We start from the raw sequence: 21,853 nt of genomic DNA on the forward strand, positions 1-21,853 counted from the left end.
TCCAACGACCATCGTTCAAAAAGTAATGTCTGTACAACGATCGGTCGTTGATTGTTCGTTCTCAAAGCTTTGCACATGCTCAAACAGTTCTTTTTGACACTTGTGTTTGAAATCAGTTTATACATCATGTTGCGCACGCAACGCTCGTTCCAAGATCGTTCGTACACGAACGATGTTCAAAGTAGCCTTTCTTCAAACGATCATCGGCCGATACCTCCTTTAACATCGTTCGTCGTTCAGAACGAACGATCGTTATCGTATGTCTGTACGTACCCTAATACTTTTAGCCACAGCCCCTGAACAAGCATGCAGATCAGGTGCTCTGACTGAGGTCAGACTGGATTAGCTGCATGCTTGTTTCAGGCGTGTGATTCAGCCACTACTGCAGCCAAAGAGATCGGCAAGCCTGCCAAGCAACTGGTATTGTTTAAAAGGAAACATCCATATCCCTCTCAGTTTAGGTTCCCTTTAAGCAAGCGAGCAGAAACAGTGTCTAAAGGGGCCCATACACTGGTTGATTTCAGCCATCGATTGATCAATCAATTCTATTGAATCGATCAGAAATCGATTCTATCAAATCAGCCGATCGATTTGTGGCAGCTTTTGATCAATTTCAATCGATTTGATCTATCTGACTGGATGGAAAATCTAGGTCGATCTGCTACGCTGCTGGCAGTTCAATGGCCCATAGAGTTGATCTAATGGTGCAGTAATGCATTTAGATCGATTTTCAATAGATTTCCAATAGATTTCATTCTGAAATCTATTGGAAATCTGTTCCTAGTGTGTGGCACACATTAGATAGATTACTGTCAGAATGGTCGAATCTGCTGCAAATCTATAAGTGTATGACCACATTAAGCTAGATAACAATGCAGTGTTCAATATGCAGGGATTTGCATGCAATAATAACGCAACAGCCAACACAGGAAGCAAAGGTCTCACCAGTTAATGCAGATACAATACTGATACTGTGCTTCTCTGTCCACATTTATGTGCATCCTGGATTATATTGGAGCGTTGCAGCCATGCACAAGCAAGTCACAGATGACAGCCAGTTCCCTCAGTAATCAGGCAGCAGCTTACAAGGGAAGCATAAGTCTCACCAGTTAATGCAGATACAGTACTGATAGTGTGCTCCTCTGTCCACATTTCTGTGTGGCCTGGATGATGCTGTAGCGCTGCAGCCATGCACAAGCAAGTCACAGATGACAGGCAATTCCCTAACTAATCAGGCAGTAGGTTACACAGGAAGCATAGGTCTCCCCCGGCTGGTGCTTTTAAGGTAATCCATGCAGGCCCCGAGTAGTGTGTAGATAGTGAGCAGGCAACAAATGGCTGTCAGCCTGCCCATCAGCCATGAGTCAACGAATGACGTATGATGCATGCTCCACCTATTTTCCACTATAGCCAGATACAGAATACTGCAGGGGCCAAAAAACAGGATTACTATAACAGAAGTTCTATTATACCTGGGTTTACTATACCAGGCGTTACTCCCATATACTTATAATGGAGATTGACAGGACCTGGATGTTAGTTTACTGTACCCGAATGTTTACTATAGCAGGGTTTACTATAATGAGATTATACTGTAGCAAAATATTGGTCACAATTGCCAATGTTTACTACCTGAATTAGAACTGCACATAGTAGAATATCGGTAACGATATTCTACTATTTTCGGCACCCACGAACGTTCCCTGGGCTAGTTACTGTAGAATCCATGCATGGCGGGACTGTTTCACACAACCCCATCATCAGGGCAGATTAACCAAGCCTGCAACATCGGTAAAACATTCACTAGCCTAGGCAATGAGATCACAGCGCCCAGACAAGCGTAGATCCGAGACAGAGAAAGATCACAGGACAGTCTGCTGATTAAAAAGGTCATTCATTAACCAAATCATTAACTGCTGAATAAGGTCCAGCTAATATCCATCTCCTCTACTGCTAAACAGGACATACAATACCCAGGAGACAGGTCACCTGATCATAGCGGCTTCTCACGGTGCCGACCAACAGATCTCTAGAGATAGAATCATCATCCGAGAGGATAAAGGTGGCCATACACTAGATTTGCAGCAGATTCGACCATCAGATAGATTTCTGTCAGATGACTGTCAAGTCGAATCTGACAGGAATCTACAGTATCTGATGTGTGCCACACACTAGGAACAGATTTCCAACAGATTTAAGAATGAAATCTATTGGAAATCAATCTAAATGAATTATTGGACCATTAGATCCAATGCAACTCTATGGGTCATCGATCTGCTGCCAGCTGCAGATCGACCTATATTTTCCATCCAGTCAGATAGAGCAAATCCATCGAAATCGGCTGCAAATCCATCGATAGATTTGATAGAATCAATTTCTGATGGATCGATTCCATAGAATCGATCGATGGATAAAATCGACCTGTCTATGGGCCCCTTAAGGCTAAGTATATTCGCTAGATTAAAGTCAATGCGTACAAACAATTCCAGACTAACAAATGGCATCCAGCAATAATATGATAACGTGATACGGAACGATTCAATTATAAGACCATACGGACTGCGCGGAAATTCAGGGCCCCGAGGGCCTTCAGCTACAGAGGGGCCCCGAGAAAAAAGTTACTTGCAAAGCCCGAGCAATGCCCCAGCACAGTGTGCACACCCCAATATTGCCGTCTCTGCTGCCATCCCCCACTTTGCGCTGCTGTGTATTACAGACGTAAAGCAGGCTCCCGCTCTCGTACTGATGTCACATTGTGCCACTAGCCAGTGACAGCCATATATTGCGGGTTTCACTAAAACAGGCCACGGACACATCGATTTTCAAGGAAATATTGACTGGATAAAAGATATTGTTCGATTGGGGGCTGGGCAGGAGCGGCAGTTTATTGGCGTTGTTGCCCTGCATCAAAGAGTGCTACGCCGTGGTTCAATCGACTTCAGTAGATTCCATCCTTGAATCTATTGAAAATAGTTCAGTAGTGTATGGACGGAACTGATTCCGATGAGAGTGGAATAGACTGTTGGGACCACAGGGCAAAAATCTGTGTGTGAATGGCTACCTTTTAAGGCTTGGTTCACACATAAAAAGGTGTCCAGTCCTGTCCGTTTTTGCCAGTTGGTATGAGGCCTGGAACCCAGTAGAGCGCTTTTTTCAGCGTTTAGGGAGCGCTTTAAATCGCTAGCGATTTCCCTAAACGCTCTGCCAATGTAAATAAATATAACAAAGTCCACAGTAGCGATTGCAATTAGCAAAATCGCAGGACATGCAGCATTTTGGGAGCGCTTGTGCTTCAATGTAAAGTATTGAAGCGCTTGCAAATCGCTCATGAATCGCTACACAATGATTTGTGTGCGATTTTATATGACTGCAAACTGTAAAATAAATGATAATTTGAAAGGACCAATCAGAATTAAAATCGCTAATCGCAAAGCGCTATCACAATCACTGGCAAAAAGCTTACAATTTTTAAAATCGCTCCCAAAATCGCCGGAAAGCGCTCATGAAAATCGCTTACAAAGCGCTCATTAAAAACGCTTGCAAATTGGGATTTGTTTTGGGTTCCAGGCCTCAGTTTTGCATAAGTTTCTTTGGCTGTGTTCACACATAAATCTGTATATTTCCGGTCCTGTCAATTTTGTGTTTCTATTAAGGGCCAATTAAAACTCGCTTAAAAAAGAACCAGTTCTGGACAATTTTGAAAACGGATCTGAGATGAAAAACTAACTATAACAAGTAACTTGTCTATATATCTTAAAGTTTAGACAGTTTACACAGCATACAGTATCTAGCTGCAAACAGCTTCAACAGTTTATGATTATTTCTTCCTGTGATACAATGAGAGCGGCCATGTTCTGTTTGTCACATTACACACAGGCAAGCTGTTCTGCATCTCCACCCCTCAGCCTGTAAAAACGTCACTCCCCTCTCCTCCTGCCTCTGAAACCTCTGGCTAGTAACCTCCTCCAGAGTGCCAAGGCACTCTGGAGAAGCTGTGGGCGTGGCTTGTTTAGTTTATACGGAATTAGAGTATTAAAACAAAACAAAACAATTATTTGGCTTGAGGAATGCCCTATAAACAATAGGAAAGGAACACAATTATGCAATGTGTAAAAGTTTATCTCGGATCCACTGCTTAGAGCAGGAAGCGAATCCTAATGTTAGAAATAAGGTCCGCCTCCACCTGGAGGTTTGAAAATCTATTGAAATTCGATCTGATCGCATTTTTTCGCCATCAGATTTCCTTTAAGGCCAATGCAAACTGTTAAGCAATCTCATCAGATCGACCTAAATTTTCCACCCTGCCAGTTCGATGGAAATCCATCGAAATCGATCGAAAATCGCCATCGATCGGTCGACTGGCCAACCGATTTGCGATCGATCGATCGGTCGGCCAGAAAATCGGCTGAGTGTATGGGCCCCTTAACACCAGTTACCAGTTTCCCACGTTTTCTCAAGTGCCGCAGGCATCAGACTGTCAGCCGAAACGATCACAAATGATTAATGTTTGCTGCTCTATGTGTGATTTCCCTTTCGTTCCGCTATAACTGCCTCCTGACGGCCTCAGCTTGGCCTGCCTGGGAAACATTCCCATGAAAGGCGGACTGATAACATTCGTAGCCACGCTCGTCTTATCAGCGCCGGAGCGGTGAGATGCTGGGGACGATATCTCTCCTTTGCTATGTAAATCTCCTCTCAGTAATCCTATTGAAGCAAGCGGCGGGGGTTCTGCTGCCAGTGTATGAGACGTTACACAACATAACAATGGCCGCTCTCGCCTGCCTGGCCGAGGCACACAGCAGCAGAAAGTTGGGGTGCCCATACAGGGTGTCAGGGGAAAACGGGTGCATGATGTGGCTTCTGAACAAATCAGGCACCGCCACAGACTGGTTGAAAATATTGGCAAGCTGGTGCCAAAAGGGGAATTCAGGCGACAGGCAATGGCGTTTATTTTTTTTGCAGGGTTTTTTGTCTGTTAAGCAAGCAAATGGGAAAATTTAGGCACTAGGCAGCGACGGGTAATTATTTTTTTTTTTTGCTTTTTCCCCATTTTTGTGCAGGGGGGACAGTTAGGGTTAGGCGTCAGGAAGGTAGTTTTTGCAGGGAGGGGTTGGTTAGAGTTAGGCACCACTGGGGGAGGGGGGAGGTTATGGTTAGGCACCACCAGGGGGGGGATCTTAGGGTTAGTCACCACCGGATAGGGGGCTTAGGCACCACTTGGGGGAGGGGGGCTTAGGGTTAGGCACCACCAGGGAAGGAGGGCGTAGGGTTAGACACCACCAGGGGGGGATAGGAATAGGTGCAGTGGGGGGGGGGGGTTAAGGTTAGGCACCACCGAGGAAGGGGTGGTTAGGGTTTGGCATCGGTAGTGGAGGGTTCTATGTGAGTGTAGGGTTAGGTTTAGCTATAGTAAGATATTGGTAAAAATTAACGATATTTTACTATCAACAATGAACACTTTAAATAGTAGAGTATCCACAAATTTACCGCTATTCTACCATCGTCGCTGTTCCCCCGCCAGAGTTTCCATGGCACCCAAAAGTAACGGAAATGAACGTACGCCAAATACAGTACATGATTTTTGGCATCGCTATCCAGCCGATTCAATCATAAAAGATATAATCTGACACATATCAATGCCGCAAGATGATCATCCGATCGTTATGCTGAAATCTATTGGAAGTCTGAGTGCAGTGTGTGGGCAGGCGATAGATCCCGCTCTGCGGTTTTAAAAGCCTGAGCGCCTGAGCCTGCGCAGTGCATGAAGGGGATCGCGGCTGCGAGAAATCCTAGACTTTAATTTCGAGGATTCTTTAGTAGATTCCCAGCGCAGTGCAGGAGGGCTGAGGGGACAAAAGCAGAGGATGCCCCCTGCTGAGGACAGGTACTTTTTTAGGTGCCCATACACTTATCAATTTTTTTTCAGGCAATTCGATCACAGTGATCAAATCTTCTGGTGATTGGTGCCCCAACATGGCTGCTCAAATAAAAAAAAAAAGCAGTATTAAGCGGTATTAAAACTCTGACATAATATTCAATAAAAATGTTATTACCCATACAGTTGTCATATTTGCTTTTGTGCACAAGTGATAGGTTCACAAATTCCCAAACTGCAGTTTATCTGCTCTGAAAGCTGCTATTGCATTTTATTGCATAGCTGCTGTATTTATATATTTTAATGTACCAGTGAATTTTTCTGAGCTGTGTTTGATCTGGATCATACCTGGTACACACCATGCAATTTCCCATCAGAGAGATGGGTCAATCGATAATTTTCGACAGATCCAATCGGATTTCCGATCATTTTTCTGATCACTTCTATGCAAATCGATCAGTATAACGATGGAAGATCAGATCGGACCTGTTGGAAATTATCCATTCGACCCATCTATCTGACGGGAAATTGCATGGTGTGTACTGAGCTTTATTCTGGGCATACACGGCTCGATTTTGCCGCTCGATTCCCGCGCTCGAGTCTGCAGGCGATTCTCTTATCTTCCGCTCATTTTTCTTATGTTTTCCCGTTGTCCTCCATGCAGAATCGAGCGCGGAAACGATCGGGCCGGAGATCAGACGTGTCGGAAATGATCTATCGAGCCATCTACATGGCTCAGAATCGAGTCGTGTATTCCCAGCATTAGGAGTTTCTCCACTGCCAGGGAATGTTTACATTCCTCTCTTGCTACAATTAAGTAAACACAAGATGAGGTTATCACCTATTCGGATTTGGATCTCACTGCAGGGAGCTTTCTATTGAAAAAGGAAGTCCTGTGTTTAACTGATTGAATGCTGTTCTGCTTTAAAAAAATGCTGGTTGTATAGAATAGGCTGTAAATAATCTTTTAGGGCAAATAAGAAATGCTGGGTTTCATACCTTTGAGTAGAACTGTAACGAGCGGTATACAGAGGTGGCCATACTTCATTGTATACATTTGTGCGCCCATCACCGTCAGTGTTCTGCGCATGCGCAGTCCATTCTTTCAGGAACCGCGCATGTGCAGAACGCTCACGTGACGGGCACGCAAGAAAGACCTGCTGCGCATAAGCAGTTGCGCATGACTCCTGACGAAGTCGTACTAACAGAGCCACCAGAAGGAGAAACAGAGGGATCCCAGAGGACGCTAAGAGACCTCACAGACTATGGGGAGGGGGGGGGGGGGGGGGGGGGCTGGACGAGGCCCCAGGTAAGTACAGTATGGCATATTTTTCTTGTGTTCAGGGTTTACTATAAGCAGATCCAGTCAGTCATGATGACCAAAGTGTCCAGGTTTAAAAAAAATAACACAGCAATAACAGAAAGAGGCCCTGTCATGACAGAATATAATGCAGCAAATTATTTAAGATACCCACTTTTACGGTAATTTCCCTGGTTTTAGCATCAGAAACACTCCCTATATCTATATATTGCTGTATATTGAATGTAGCCCCTCCCTCCCAGTGATGTCACAACCTAGGCGTATTAGCTATGCGTAATTTCCCGCCCAGAGCATTCTGGTAGACTAGGTATATCTTGTACTGGCTTTAGTTCTCTTAGTAAACAAACATTCCGCAGAGATCACCTGACAGGACTAAAGAGGTCTCCACCTGTGATAAGTTTTAGAATGTAAATCGGTGAGAGGAAAGATTTTACAATGGCCAAACACTGACTAAATAATCTATAAATGAATATTGGAAAAAAAAATCAATTTTATTCATTATTTTCACAACAGTTCCTCTATAGTTGTCATAAGCAAAGGAGACACTGATGTGTGGGAGCTATTCGTATGAGGAGCTGAGGATAGCTGGCTGTTAGCAGGGACTGCCCCTTTAAAGAGGAACTCCAGTGAAAATAATGTAGTAAAAAAAGTGCTTCATTTTTTACCATAATTATGTATAAATGATTTAGTCAGTGTTTGCTCATTGTAAAACCTTTCCTCTCCCAGATTCACATTCTGACATTTATTACATGGAGACATTGTTACTGTGGGCAGGTTATTTAGCTGTTTCTAGCTGCTCTGGCTGTTAGACAGCTAATAACAGCTGTTTCCTGTCTCTGAACATTGTTACATTGTGGCTGTTTGCCAGGAGTACCGCGGTCTTCAGAGGTTCTTGTGGGAGGGATTTCAGCACAAAATCAGTCACACAGCGCCCCCTGATGGTCTGTTTGTGAAAATCATTGTCTTTCTCATGTAAAATGGGGTATCAGCTACTGATTGGGAAAAAGTTCAATTCTTGGTTGGAGTTTCTCTTTAAGATTACATGTAGCCCAGGTTCACATGAAGCTGACCTCTGCAGCTAATTAACTGATCAGAGTGTATGAGGTCACCGAAAGTTCACGACCCTCGGGAGACGGTGAAGGTTAAGCCACACAATACCTGTCCCTGTTCACATTTGTGTGCTCAGAGTCCAGCTAAGCCCAGACCACTGTCACCAAAATCTGAAAATTTAAAATACATGTAAACACATACAAATAAAAAGTACATTTCTCCCAGAGTAAAATGAGCCATTAATTACCTTTCTCCTATGTTGCTGTCACTTAGGCTGGGTCCACACTAGACCCGGTTGCAGGACGGACACTGCAGTCCGGATCAGGGGAAGTACCCACCGTACTGCAAACTGATGAAAGTGCATCAGTTTTGCATCAGTTTTGTATCAGTTTCCGTTCAGGTTTTAAAACGTCTCTATCATTAGGAAGGAGTGGGAGGATTTTTTGGGCCAATCATAAAGCTCAGGCTATCCGTTTTCACATCCGTTTTTTGCCTGTGGAGCTGGAGATGCGTTTTCTCATTACTTTCACTACCCCTGCGTGTATCCGTGGTCCTGATCCGTTGCGTGAAAATGCAGCAGATCCGGACCTTCCGTTCAGGTTTTGAAAACGGATCCCTGCAAACGCAGACGGATCCGTTTTTTACTTGGGTGAGGCTGGCTGCTATTTTAAACATTAGTATCCGGGACTCCGTTTTTCATCAGGTTTGAAAAACGCAGCCACGGATACGTTTCCGGACCTAGTGTGGACCCAGCCTTACAGTAGGTAGTAGAAATCTGACAGAACTGACAGGTTTTGGACTAGCCCATCTCCTCATGGGGGGCTCTTAGGGGTTTCTTTATTTTCAAAAGCACTTAGTGAATGGTAGTTGCTCCATCTCACTGCCAAAAAAAGTGTGCAGCGAGCAGGGAGGCTGGCCAGCAACATTGTATAAATCCTTTTCAGGGAGTGTCTTTATAAAGAATAAAGGCCATGCTGAGAATCCCCCATGGAGAGATGGACTAGCCCAAAACCTTTCAGTAATGTCAGATTTCTACTACCTACTGTAAGTGACAGCAACATAGGAGAAAAGTAATTTATGGCTCATTTTACTCGGGAAGAAAGATGTTTTTTATTTGCATGTATTTACATGTATTTTACATTTTAAATTGTTCACAACAGTGGTCCTTTCAATCCGGGAACCACAAGTCTTGCTTACTGTAAACAATAAACATGACTTCAGTTACTGCATTTTTCAAATTTAATTTTTTTTATAGCTTTGCTAGCCAGCGGCTGTGTACCCATCTGTACATGGGACGAAATGTCATATTAACTGGAAAAAATATCATCAAATAAGAAATGACTCACTTAGCTTACCTATAGTGTTGTTTTAGTTTTTAGTGTTTACTGTCATATTTAGGAGAAATGCGATATGAAAAAAAAAAAAAAAGAATATAATATATCTGCTGGTTTCCATCTTTACCGTTTTTCTGTGAGGCCAAAAATGGCATCACTTCTGTCCTTTCCATTTTTTTTTCCAATCCAGCTCAATGACAATTTTCCCTCCCTACTACCACAACTTACTGACCCTCCCACAGCAAACATCACCTAGACAACAGGCTCACATCACTGTGCAAACTCTACAAAGGGAGGTGGGGATTCAATTACCTTCTGGTCATAGTGTCTTTATCTTATCCAAAATAGGAAGATTTCTGTTACTTGCATGCTGAGATAAGTTAGTTACTGTAGACCTGAACACAACTTAATCGCTGCTCTAAAAGATGAGCAATAGCATAATAACCTTAAAAGACAAAATATTTCTTTGTTACAGCTGATACAAATCCTGCAATAAATCTGCAGTGTGTCTACTTCCTGCTTTCATGGAAGCAGACCTAGGGTCTTTACCAATTAGCTGCTCGTTAGCAGCCTGCTGACACAGCTGAGAAATCAAATTACAGTTGTGATTAGTCACGTATGAGGTGGAATTAAGACAGGCTAAACTGTCTAAATACATACAAGGTGCATTTCTCTACGTTTTCCTTCTGTACTGTGCAAGAGTTCAGGTCCCCTTTAAAATGCTTACTTGTAATGTTTCATACTTTCCTAATGTCAAAATAAGTTTACATTGTTTAAGTGGAAAACACAATAAACACTAATGCTAAAGAAAAGTTCATACATTCTTTTTAAAGCGCACAGCTGCAAATTGCTCCCGGAGGTATCATCCTTCACCCCCTCCCCCTCCCCAAAACACATCTATGGAACACAAGCAAAACTGGAGCCAGATGTAAGATAAATGCAACACACAAGAGAAAAAGTGTGAATAAACCGAAAGCACATAAAACAGAGAGCAGGGCCCCCAGGTGTGATGTGACCCACAATGCCTTGTGTCATGCGAGGCCTCAACAGCTCAAATTCATCTCTCTGCGTGTCTGCAGTCTAAAGGCATCAGAGTGACGTCTGTACAGAAATCCTCTGCTGAGTATTTCCTTTCCGGGTGCTGTGGGGAGCCTCATACCCGATCACGTGACCTACATACCTGTCTCCCGATCACGTGACATGCATACCTGTCTCCCGATCACGTGACCTGCATACCTGGCTCCCGATCACGTGACATGCATACCTGGCTCCAGAACACGTGACATGCATACCTGGCTCCAGAACACGTGACATGCATACCTGGCTCCCGATCACGTGACATGCATACCTGGCTCCCGATCACGTGACATGCATACCTGGCTCCCGATCACGTGACATGCATACCTGGCTCCCGATCACGTGACATGCATACCTGGCTCCCGATCACGTGACATGCATACCTGGCTCCCGATCACGTGACATGCATACCTGGCTCCCGATCACGTGACATGCATACCTGGCTCCCGATCACGTGACATGCATACCTGGCTCCCGATCACGTGACATGCATACCTGGCTCCCGATCACGTGACATGCATACCTGGCTCCCGATCACGTGACATGCATACCTGGCTCCCGATCACGTGACATGCATACCTGGCTCCCGATCACGTGACATGCATACCTGGCTCCCGATCACGTGACATGCATACCTGGCTCCCGATCACGTGACATGCATACCTGGCTCCCGATCACGTGACATGCATACCTGGCTCCCGATCACGTGACATGCATACCTGGCTCCCGATCACGTGAAATGCATACCTGGCTCCCGATCACGTGACCTGCATACCTGGCTCCCGATCACGTGACATCCATACCTGGCTCCCGATCACGTGACATGCATACCTGGCTCCCGATCACGTGACATGCATACCTGGCTCCCGATCACGTGACATGCATACCTGGCTCCCGATCACGTGACCTGCGTACCTGGCTCCCGATCACGTGACCTGCATACCTGGCTCCCGATCACGTGAAATGCATACCTGGCTCCCGATCACGTGAAATGCATACCTGGCTCCCGATCACGTGACATGCATACCATGGTCCCGATCACGTGACATGCATACCTGGCTCCCGATCACGTGACATGCATACCTGGCTCCCGATCACGTGACATGCACACCTGGCTCCCGATCACGTGACATGCACACCTGGCTCCCGATCACGTGACATGCATACCTGGCTCCCGATCACGTGACATGCATACCTGGCTCCCGATCACGTGACATGCATACCTGGCTCCCGATCACGTGACATGCATACCTGGCTCCCGATCACGTGACATGCATACCTGGCTCCCGATCACGTGACATGCATACCTGGCTCCCGATCACGTGACATGCATACCTGGCTCCCGATCACGTGACATGCATACCTGGCTCCCGATCACGTGACATGCATACCTGGCTCCCGATCACGTGACATGCATACCTGGCTCCCGATCACGTGACATGCATACCTGGCTCCCGATCACGTGACATGCATACCTGGCTCCCGATCACGTGACATGCATACCTGGCTCCCGATCACGTGACATGCATACCTGGCTCCCGATCACGTGACATGCATACCTGGCTCCCGATCACGTGACATGCATACCTGGCTCCCGATCACGTGACCTGCATACCTGGCTCCCGATCACGTGACATCCATACCTGGCTCCCGATCACGTGACATGCATACCTGGCTCCCGATCACGTGACATGCATACCTGGCTCCCGATCACGACATACATACCTGGCTCCCGATCACGTGACCTGCGTACCTGGCTCCCGATCACGTGACCTGCATACCTGGCTCCCGATCACGTGAAATGCATACCTGGCTCCCGATCACGTGAAATGCATACCTGGCTCCCGATCACGTGACATGCATACCATGGTCCCGATCACGTGACATGCATACCTGGCTCCCGATCACGTGACATGCATACCTGGCTCCCGATCACGTGACATGCACACCTGGCTCCCGATCACGTGACATGCACACCTGGCTCCCGATCACGTGACATGCATACCTGGCACCCGATCACGTGACATGCATACCTGGCACCCGATCACGTGACATGCATACCTGGCTCCCGATCACGTGACATGCATACCTGGCTCCCGATCACGTGACATGCATACCTGGCTCCCGATCACGTGACATGCATACCTGGCTCCCGATCACGTGACATGCATACCTGGCTCCCGATCACGTGACATGCATACCTGGCTCCCGATCACGTGACATGCATACCTGGCTCCCGATCACGTGACATGCATACCTGGCTCCCGATCACGTGACATGCATACCTGGCTCCCGATCACGTGACATGCATACCTGGCTCCCGATCACGTGACATGCATACCTGGCTCCCGATCACGTGACATGCATACCTGGCTCCCGATCACGTGACATGCATACCTGGCTCCCGATCACGTGACATGCATACCTGGCTCCCGATCACGTGACATGCATACCTGGCTCCCGATCACGTGACATGCATACCTGGCTCCCGATCACGTGACATGCATACCTGGCTCCCGATCACGTGACATGCATACCTGGCTCCCGATCACGTGACCTGCATACCTGGCTCCCGATCACGTGACATCCATACCTGGCTCCCGATCACGTGACATGCATACCTGGCTCCCGATCACGTGACATGCATACCTGGCTCCCGATCACGACATACATACCTGGCTCCCGATCACGTGACCTGCGTACCTGGCTCCCGATCACGTGACCTGCATACCTGGCTCCCGATCACGTGAAATGCATACCTGGCTCCCGATCACGTGAAATGCATACCTGGCTCCCGATCACGTGACATGCATACCATGGTCCCGATCACGTGACATGCATACCTGGCTCCCGATCACGTGACATGCATACCTGGCTCCCGATCACGTGACATGCACACCTGGCTCCCGATCACGTGACATGCATACCTGGCTCCCGATCACGTGACATGCATACCTGGCTCCCGATCACGTGACATGCATACCTGGCTCCCGATCACGTGACATGCATACCTGGCTCCCGATCACGTGACATGCATACCTGGCTCCCGATCACGTGACATGCATACCTGGCTCCCGATCACGTGACATGCATACCTGGCTCCCGATCACGTGACATGCATACCTGGCTCCCGATCACGTGACATGCATACCTGGCTCCCGATCACGTGACATGCATACCTGGCTCCCGATCACGTGACATGCATACCTGGCTCCCGATCACGTGACATGCATACCTGGCTCCCGATCACGTGACATGCATACCTGGCTCCCGATCACGTGACCTGCATACCTGGCTCCCGATCACGTGACATCCATACCTGGCTCCCGATCACGTGACATGCATACCTGGCTCCCGATCACGTGACATGCATACCTGGCTCCCGATCACGACATACATACCTGGCTCCCGATCACGTGACCTGCGTACCTGGCTCCCGATCACGTGACCTGCATACCTGGCTCCCGATCACGTGAAATGCATACCTGGCTCCCGATCACGTGAAATGCATACCTGGCTCCCGATCACGTGACATGCATACCATGGTCCCGATCACGTGACATGCATACCTGGCTCCCGATCACGTGACATGCATACCTGGCTCCCGATCACGTGACATGCACACCTGGCTCCCGATCACGTGACATGCATACCTGGCACCCGATCACGTGACATGCATACCTGGCACCCGATCACGTGACATGCATACCTGGCTCCCGATCACGTGACATGCATACCTGGCTCCCGATCACGTGACATGCATACCTGGCTCCCGATCACGTGACATGCATACCTGGCTCCCGATCACGACATACATACCTGGCTCCCGATCACGTGACATGCATACCTGGCTCCCGATCACGTGACATGCATACCTGGCTCCCGATCACGTGACATGCATACCATGGTCCCGATCACGTGACATGCACACCTGGCTCCCGATCACGTGACATGCATACCTGGCTCCCGATCACGACATACATACCTGGCTCCCGATCACGTGACATGCATACCTGGCTCCCGATCACGTGACATACATACCATGCTCCCGATCACGTGACATGCATACCTGGCTCCCGATCACGTGACATGCATACCTGGCTCCCGATCACGTGACATGCATACCTGGCTCCCGATCACGTGACATGCATACCTGGCTCCCGATCACGTGACATGCATACCTGGCTCCCGATCACGTGACATGCATACCTGGCTCCCGATCACGTGACATGCATACCTGGCTCCTGATCACATGACATGCATACCTGGCTCCCGATCACGTGACATGCATACCTGGCTCCCGATCACGTGACATACGTCGGTAGCTGGAGGTATGTAAGAATAGAGCGGGCGGCTGCCAGGGAGAACAGAGAGGCTCTGGAGGAGGTAAATAATATGCTGTGTGTGCCCAGCTGCGCGACCCTGCCACAAGGATACTGATTCAGATGGGGGGGGGGGGAATTTGAATGGCCACATGTGTGGCGGAGGGAAGTTTGCACATAGGGAGGGGCCAAGTGCTCTTTTTTCCGGAAAACCCCAAGGGGTCTGGCTGACAGTGGCAATCTACTGGCCCACATCTGCAAGCTTGATCAGACTTCTAACAAATCTTAGGCAGCTCGTCCATCTAAAGTCTGCCCAGTCTTGAGTTGTAGGGAAGGAAATCAGGAATTGGAGTGATAGAGGAAGGTGTGGCGGGGAAAGTGTGGAAGATGTGGCAGTGGAAGGACTAGCAGGTGAAAGGGTGGGTGTTACAGGTGGGGATAAGAAAAGGGAGGGGTTGAGGTGTGATGAGAGAAGGTGCTGCAGGTGAGGGTAGGAGTAAGAGGAGTTGGAGGTGTGGCGGGGGACGGAGGAAGATATAGCAGGGAAGGTGTGGAATTGGAAGCGTGGCAGGAGTAGGTGTTGCAGACAGGGGTAGGAGTGGGGGGAGGTGTGCCGGGGGAGTGGAGGAAGATATAGCAGGGAAGGTGTGGAGTTGGAAGGCGTGGCAGGAGTAGGTGTTGCAGACAGGGGTAGGAGTGGGGGGAGGTGTGCCGGGGGAGTGGAGGAAGATATAGCGGGGAAGGTGTGGAGTTGGAAGGCGTGGCAGGAGTAGGTGTTGCAGACAGGGGTAGGAGTGGGGGTAGGAGTGGGGGGAGGTGTGGCGGGGGAGTGGAGGAAGATATAGCGGGAAAGGTGTGGAGACAGGGATAGGAGTTGGGGGGAGGTGTGGCAGAAGGTATACCGGGGAAGGTGTGGAGTTGGAAGGCGTGGCAGGAGTAGGTGTGGCAGAAGGTATAGAGGGGAAGGTGTGGAGTTGGAAGGCGTGGCAGGAGTAGGTGTTGCAGACAGGGGTAGGAGTGGGGGGAGGTGTGGCGGGGGAGTGGAGGAAGATATAGCAGGGAAGGTGTGGAGTTGGAAGGCGTGGCAGGAGAAGGTGTGGCAGAAGGTATAGAGGGGAAGGTGTGGAGTTGGAAGGCGTGGCAGGAGTAGGTGTTGCAGACAGGGGTAGGAGTGGGGGGAGGTGTGGCGGGGGAGTGGAGGAAGATATAGCGGGGAAGGTGTGGAGTTGGAAGGCGTGGCAGGAGTAGGTGTTGCAGACAGGGGTAGGAGTGGGGGTAGGAGTGGGGGGAGGTGTGGCGGGGGAGTGGAGGAAGATATAGCGGGAAAGGTGTGGAGACAGGGATAGGAGTTGGGGGGGAGGTGTGGCAGAAGGTATACCGGGGAAGGTGTGGAGTTGGAAGGCGTGGCAGGAGTAGGTGTGGCAGAAGGTATAGAGGGGAAGGTGTGGAGTTGGAAGGCGTGGCAGGAGTAGGTGTTGCAGACAGGGGTAGGAGTGGGGGGAGGTGTGGCGGGGGAGTGGAGGAAGATATAGCAGGGAAGGTGTGGAGTTGGAAGGCGTGGCAGGAGAAGGTGTGGCAGAAGGTATAGAGGGGAAGGTGTGGAGTTGGAAGGCGTGGCAGGAGTAGGTGTTGCAGACAGGGGTAGGAGTGGGGGGAGGTGTGGCGGGGGAGTGGAGGAAGATATAGCGGGGAAGGTGTGGAGTTGGAAGGCGTGGCAGGAGTAGGTGTTGCAGACAGGGGTAGGAGTGGGGGTAGGAGTGGGGGGAGGTGTGGCGGGGGAGTGGAGGAAGATATAGCGGGAAAGGTGTGGAGACAGGGATAGGAGTTGGGGGGAGGTGTGGCAGAAGGTATACCGGGGAAGGTGTGGAGTTGGAAGGCGTGGCAGACAGGGATAGGAGTTGGAGGGAGGTGTGGCGGAAGGTATACCGGGGAAGGTGTGGAGTTGGAAGGCGTGGCAGACAGGGATAGGAGTTGGGGGGAGGTGTGGCGCTAATGTAGTTGAGGGGGCCCACAGACACTTCCAGCCTACAACAATATGGACGCGACCACTAGTTTGTAAGAAGTAGGGGACCCATGCCACCAAGCGGATAGGTTTAGTAAGCCACAGGCGTGGGTCCTGGTGTGCAATTTTATCATTAGTATTTCCCCCTGGTTCCCATATTTCAACACACTAGTGGGCGGGAGCAGAATGCCGTGAGCAGGAAGTGGGCGTTGGTCTATGAGGTTTCCCGCTGGGTCCCCTCGAGTAGGCTAGCGACAAAATGGGGTGAGCATTGTCAGGAGTGGACTGCTTCAGCCAAGTACCCCCTACTGTAACATCTCGTATCCATACTGTAGCGGCAGGAGGTGCCTAAATCTGAGGGCCCCATAATAGTTTTGCTATAGGGTCCCACGATCTCTAGCTATGCCACTACGACGCAATATATATCTAGCCCTCCATAAAGGCGTGTTCACATCTAAAATCGAAATTGCAAATGCAAAGTTTTTGCAATTTTGTGCATGATTTTTTTTTACCGCCACCCAGTGCTCCACTGCGCGCAGCGGTTTTTATTAAAAGCGCTTCTCTAAGCGCTTTTTAAGAGCGATTTTTTTTTTTAAATTCACTCCCTGGCGCAAGTCAGGAACTCTTTGGGTTTGAGTCACAAACCCGTGCTAACTGTTAGCACGTGAAGTGCCGCTCGCGGACTTTTGCGCGCAAAAGTCCGCGAGCAGCATTTCACGTGCTAACAGTTAGCACGGGTTTGTGGCTCAAGCCCTTTGAACCTGAAGATTAAATAAAATGCAATTATTCTTAAACGCAAACGCAATCGCTGCAGAAAGTGATTTTGTGAGCGTTTGCGTTTTTCTTATTCCTTCCATTGAGGCAAAATCAGCTCAAAAATGGCCCATACAGCGCTTATCTGAGCGGATCGGAATTTTGTGAGCGTTTAGCGCTCTTCCTATACCTTCCATTAGACCTAAATCACCCGAAAATGGTTCAGGCACCACTATGCTGAGCGCAAAGCAGACAAAACACGCTGATATGAACCTTCTCATAGAGACTCATTGCACAACCAGGGCTGGCCCGCTCATGAGGCAGGGTGAAACATTTGCCTCAGGCGGCATTTCTGGGGGGGCGGCAACCACCGGTCTATAGGTGCGGGGGACCGCCTGCCGAGCTGGAGGGGTAGCGAGCAGAATGAGGGTATTGGGCCTAGCGGTGGGGAGGGGGGGGGGGGGCGGGGGTCGGACCCCCCCCCCCCTCGCCTGGGTCCCCAGATCTGCGCTTCCTTCCAGCTTTAAAAAGTAAAGTACCAGCTCTATGATTAAGAGGCAATGGGCGGGGATCACTCACCTTTTCCAAGTTCCAGCGTGCGCTCCACTGACGTCACTTCCTGCAACGCCGCCCACTGTATTGTAAGTGGACGGCGTTGCCGGAAGTGACGTCAGTGAAGCGCATGATGGAACGCCAAAAAGGTGAGTGATCACCCGCGCTTGAAAAAAGGCCGAAAACGCCCTAGATGTGAACATTTGTAGATGTCATTCAAATAATGGTTTTATGAACTTTTAGAAATAATCAAATGTATGATCTCCAAAAAAAATGACTTTATCATGGAGAGACTCCCTGAGCATATGAACTGAGCTGCTTAGTCAGCCTATAGACGTCTGTCTGCCCCACTCTGGGAGCTGCAGGCTGCTCATGTACATCGCTTGCTCTCATTCATGGAGTTTTCAGCCATAAAAGTTCTCTTATTTCCGGGGTACATGTGCAGCGCAGAGCCTGTCCCGGACATCAGGGCGCTCTATGGGGCTGAGCTGCCCCCGCTGATGTGGCAGAAGGAGGGGGGGGGGGGGCTGTCCGGTCTCAGGATGAACTTGTGGAATGTTGGGACAATAATAGAACGCTGAGTGATACAATGTAACAATGTGTGCCGCGCGAGCGCTCTCCCCCCTCCCTTCCCCGCCGGCGCGAGCGCTCTCCCCCCTCCCCGCCCCTCTCTTACCCCATCATCCCGCCCGGCTCTGCTGATCCCGGGGATCGGGCTCCGGTAGTTGGAGGAGGAGGCAGCAGGAAACGGAAACTCCGGGCAGAGAGAGACTGACTCAGAGCAGACAGAAGTGTGGAGGAGAGAGGAGAGGGATGATCAGGGGACAGGGGTGGGCTTACACTCCCCCAGCACATCACAGGGGAGGGGGGAGAGGCACAAAAGGTGCACTATTAGCATAGACTCCAGTCACCTGGATGCCTCATCCACCAGCCACGCTTCCCAGAGCCAACCAATCACCGACATACTCATACACTGTACAATCTCCTCCAATCTCATCTCAGCTGTGGTGTATGGACAGATCCCTCCAATCCAATCTTACTACACCTCATCCTCACTGCATCAGCTAAATTCAGTTTATCCACACTGGAATGAGTTTCACATTCTAATGTTCCTATAAGAGAAACTGTAACCAAGAATTGAGCTTCATCCCAGTCAGTAGCTGATACTCCCTTTCCCATGAGAAATCTATTCATTTTCACAAATGGATCATCAGGGGGCGCTGTATGGCTGATATTGTGGTGAAACCCCTCCCACAGTGTGATGTCAGGACCATGGTTCTGACATCACACTGTGGGAGCCTTATTGCATTGTGGGAAATAACAGCTGTTTACAGCTGTTTCCAACTGCCAAAAAAGCAAGCAGCATCTCCTTCCAGTGACATCACCTGCCAGCAGTAAAAATGTCACCATGTGATAAATGTCAGAATGTAAATCAGGGAGAGGGAAGATTTTACAATGAGCAAACACTGACTAAATCATTTATACATCATTATTGCAAAATTTAAGCACTTTTTTACTACATTATCTTCACTGGAGTTTCTCTTTAATCTGCAAGAACCAGAATTAGCTGGGCACAAAAAAATGGGAGGACGTTTCCCAATGTAAAATGTATTTTATTGGACACAGGAAAATACAAAACATTTAGCGGGATCTGCCAGCTTCCTCAGGCCTTCAGTACGGTGTCTTATAGGTGCTTCCTGTCTGTGCGGATAACTGCATAAGACACTGTACTGCAGATCAAAGGAAGCCGGCAGGCCCCGCAAAACACATTGGGCCAGATTTATCAAAACATTACTGACAGTTTTTTCTTCAAAAACTGTTCTAACCAGCAGAGGAACTGTTCTGCATGATAGTAAGAAACTTCCCAAATCCTTCATAATACCGGCAGTTTAGCGTGGATTTCTAGAGCTACAGTTAAGCAAAGTGCAAATCCATTCCTAAACTGCTGCAGATTAACCCCCTTGCCGTTCCAATTCTGACGGCAAGGGGGCAGCGTAGCAATTTTTTTAAATTTTTTTTTTTTTTAAATCATCCCAGGGCTCGCTACATGATAGCCGCTGACAAGCGGCATCCCCCTACCCACTCCGATCGCCTTCGGCGATCAGAGTAAGCAGGAAATCCCGTTCAGAACGGGATTTCCTGCTGGGCTTCCCCGGTCGCCATGGCGACTGGGCGGGATGACGTCACCGACGTCATGGACATCAGAGGGAATCCCGATCCACCCCTCAGCGCTGCCTGGCACTGATTGGCCAGGCTGCGCAAGGGGTCTGGAGGGGGGTAGCGGCGAATCGGCGGCGTTCGGAATATGCACGCAGCTATCAAAGTGCTAGCTGCGTGCAGTAAAAAAAACAATTTTGAAAATCGGCCCAGCGGGGCCGGAGAAATCCTTCTGCGCAGGTTACCCCGAGCTGAGCTCGGGATAACCGGCAAGAAGGTTAAGAAGTGCTCAATAGCAGTTCTACAGATAGTGCAGGCTAGACATGATTTGTGAAGGGTTCCCCCCCCCCACTCCCCTCCCCCCTCAATTCCTCCTCAGAGCCGACTGCTACGCGGCGGGAGTCGATCCGGCGGCTAATCAAGCCGCCGGGTCGACTCGTGTATGCCCAGCATAACCCAACCTATACTGAAGAGGATACCCAATCCACGTGGAAATAGAATGCTCCACCTGCCTAATACTGTGGTTGCCTAAAGGCCGTACACACACCTGACTTGAAGTGTACCTGAGAGGAGAAGCGTCTCGGGTACCATACTTACCTGGGGCTTCCATAAACCCCCTTGAGGCCGCTTGTCCCATGCCAGCTCCCCAGGGGGCTCCTGTCCCCAGCGATTCAGCCTGAAAGCCTGGCCAAGCCGAGTCATGCTTCATCGCGATTGCGTGGCCAGGCGCACTCCCCGTCTCGCTCCCGTGGCTGCAAGCCTTCTGCGATTGCGCAGTACTACTGTGCAGGTAGTGCGACGGGGGAGCGTGCCTGGCCAGGCCGCGCATGCGTGACGAAGCACGACTTGGCCAGGCTTTTGGGCTGAAATGCCAGTGACAGGAGAAAGCAAGGAACGAGCGGCCTCAAGGCAAGGGGGTTTAAGGAAGCCCAGGTAAGTATGGAACCTCAGTTCCGATAACGACTGCCTCAGCCGACAATCAGACATGTGTATGGCAGCCCATGACGGCAGCTCCGACTTACTGTGCAGGCGCAGTATGGCCATGCTCATGTAGAGGAGCGTGGCCCGATCAGATTACCGACAAGCGATGGTGGCTAAAAGGAATGATCTCTGACTTTGAATTATCTTGAAACCGGAATACTTATGGAAAAGTTCAGTTGCCTTGAACAAATTCAGGAGCGAGACAAAAGGGTTTTTAAGAGAGAAGAATATGGTGTCATCTGCAAGTAGAGCAGAGACTGCCCATTGTGATACCTGAACTGTTTGTCACGGGTTTGAGTTCCCACCTTTTCCTCAGGGTGACAGAGACAGAGTACCATGTCTGGGAAAATAGAAATGTGATAGTCTTGGAAGATGATCTTCTGCAAGTTTCGGGAGGTCACCATGATGGCCTCCTCTGTGCTGAAGCTG

The 21,853-nt window shown here is 49.2% G+C and overlaps 1 protein-coding gene across 1 annotated transcript in view; it reads right to left on the reverse strand.

Moving 5' to 3' along the window:
- Positions 1-19,028, reverse strand: part of LOC137561777 (solute carrier family 45 member 3-like) — a 67,618-nt gene extending 48,590 nt beyond the window's left edge. Inside the window, exon 1 of the mRNA XM_068273137.1 lies at positions 18,963-19,028. The gene's annotated coding sequence lies outside the window, so the exon portion shown is untranslated. The remainder of the gene's footprint in view (positions 1-18,962) is intronic.
- Between the last annotated feature and the right edge of the window lie 2,825 nt (positions 19,029-21,853).

Source organism: Hyperolius riggenbachi, chromosome 3 (genome assembly GCF_040937935.1).
Source record: "Hyperolius riggenbachi isolate aHypRig1 chromosome 3, aHypRig1.pri, whole genome shotgun sequence".
In the NCBI taxonomy this organism is placed as follows: Eukaryota; Metazoa; Chordata; class Amphibia; order Anura; family Hyperoliidae; genus Hyperolius; species Hyperolius riggenbachi.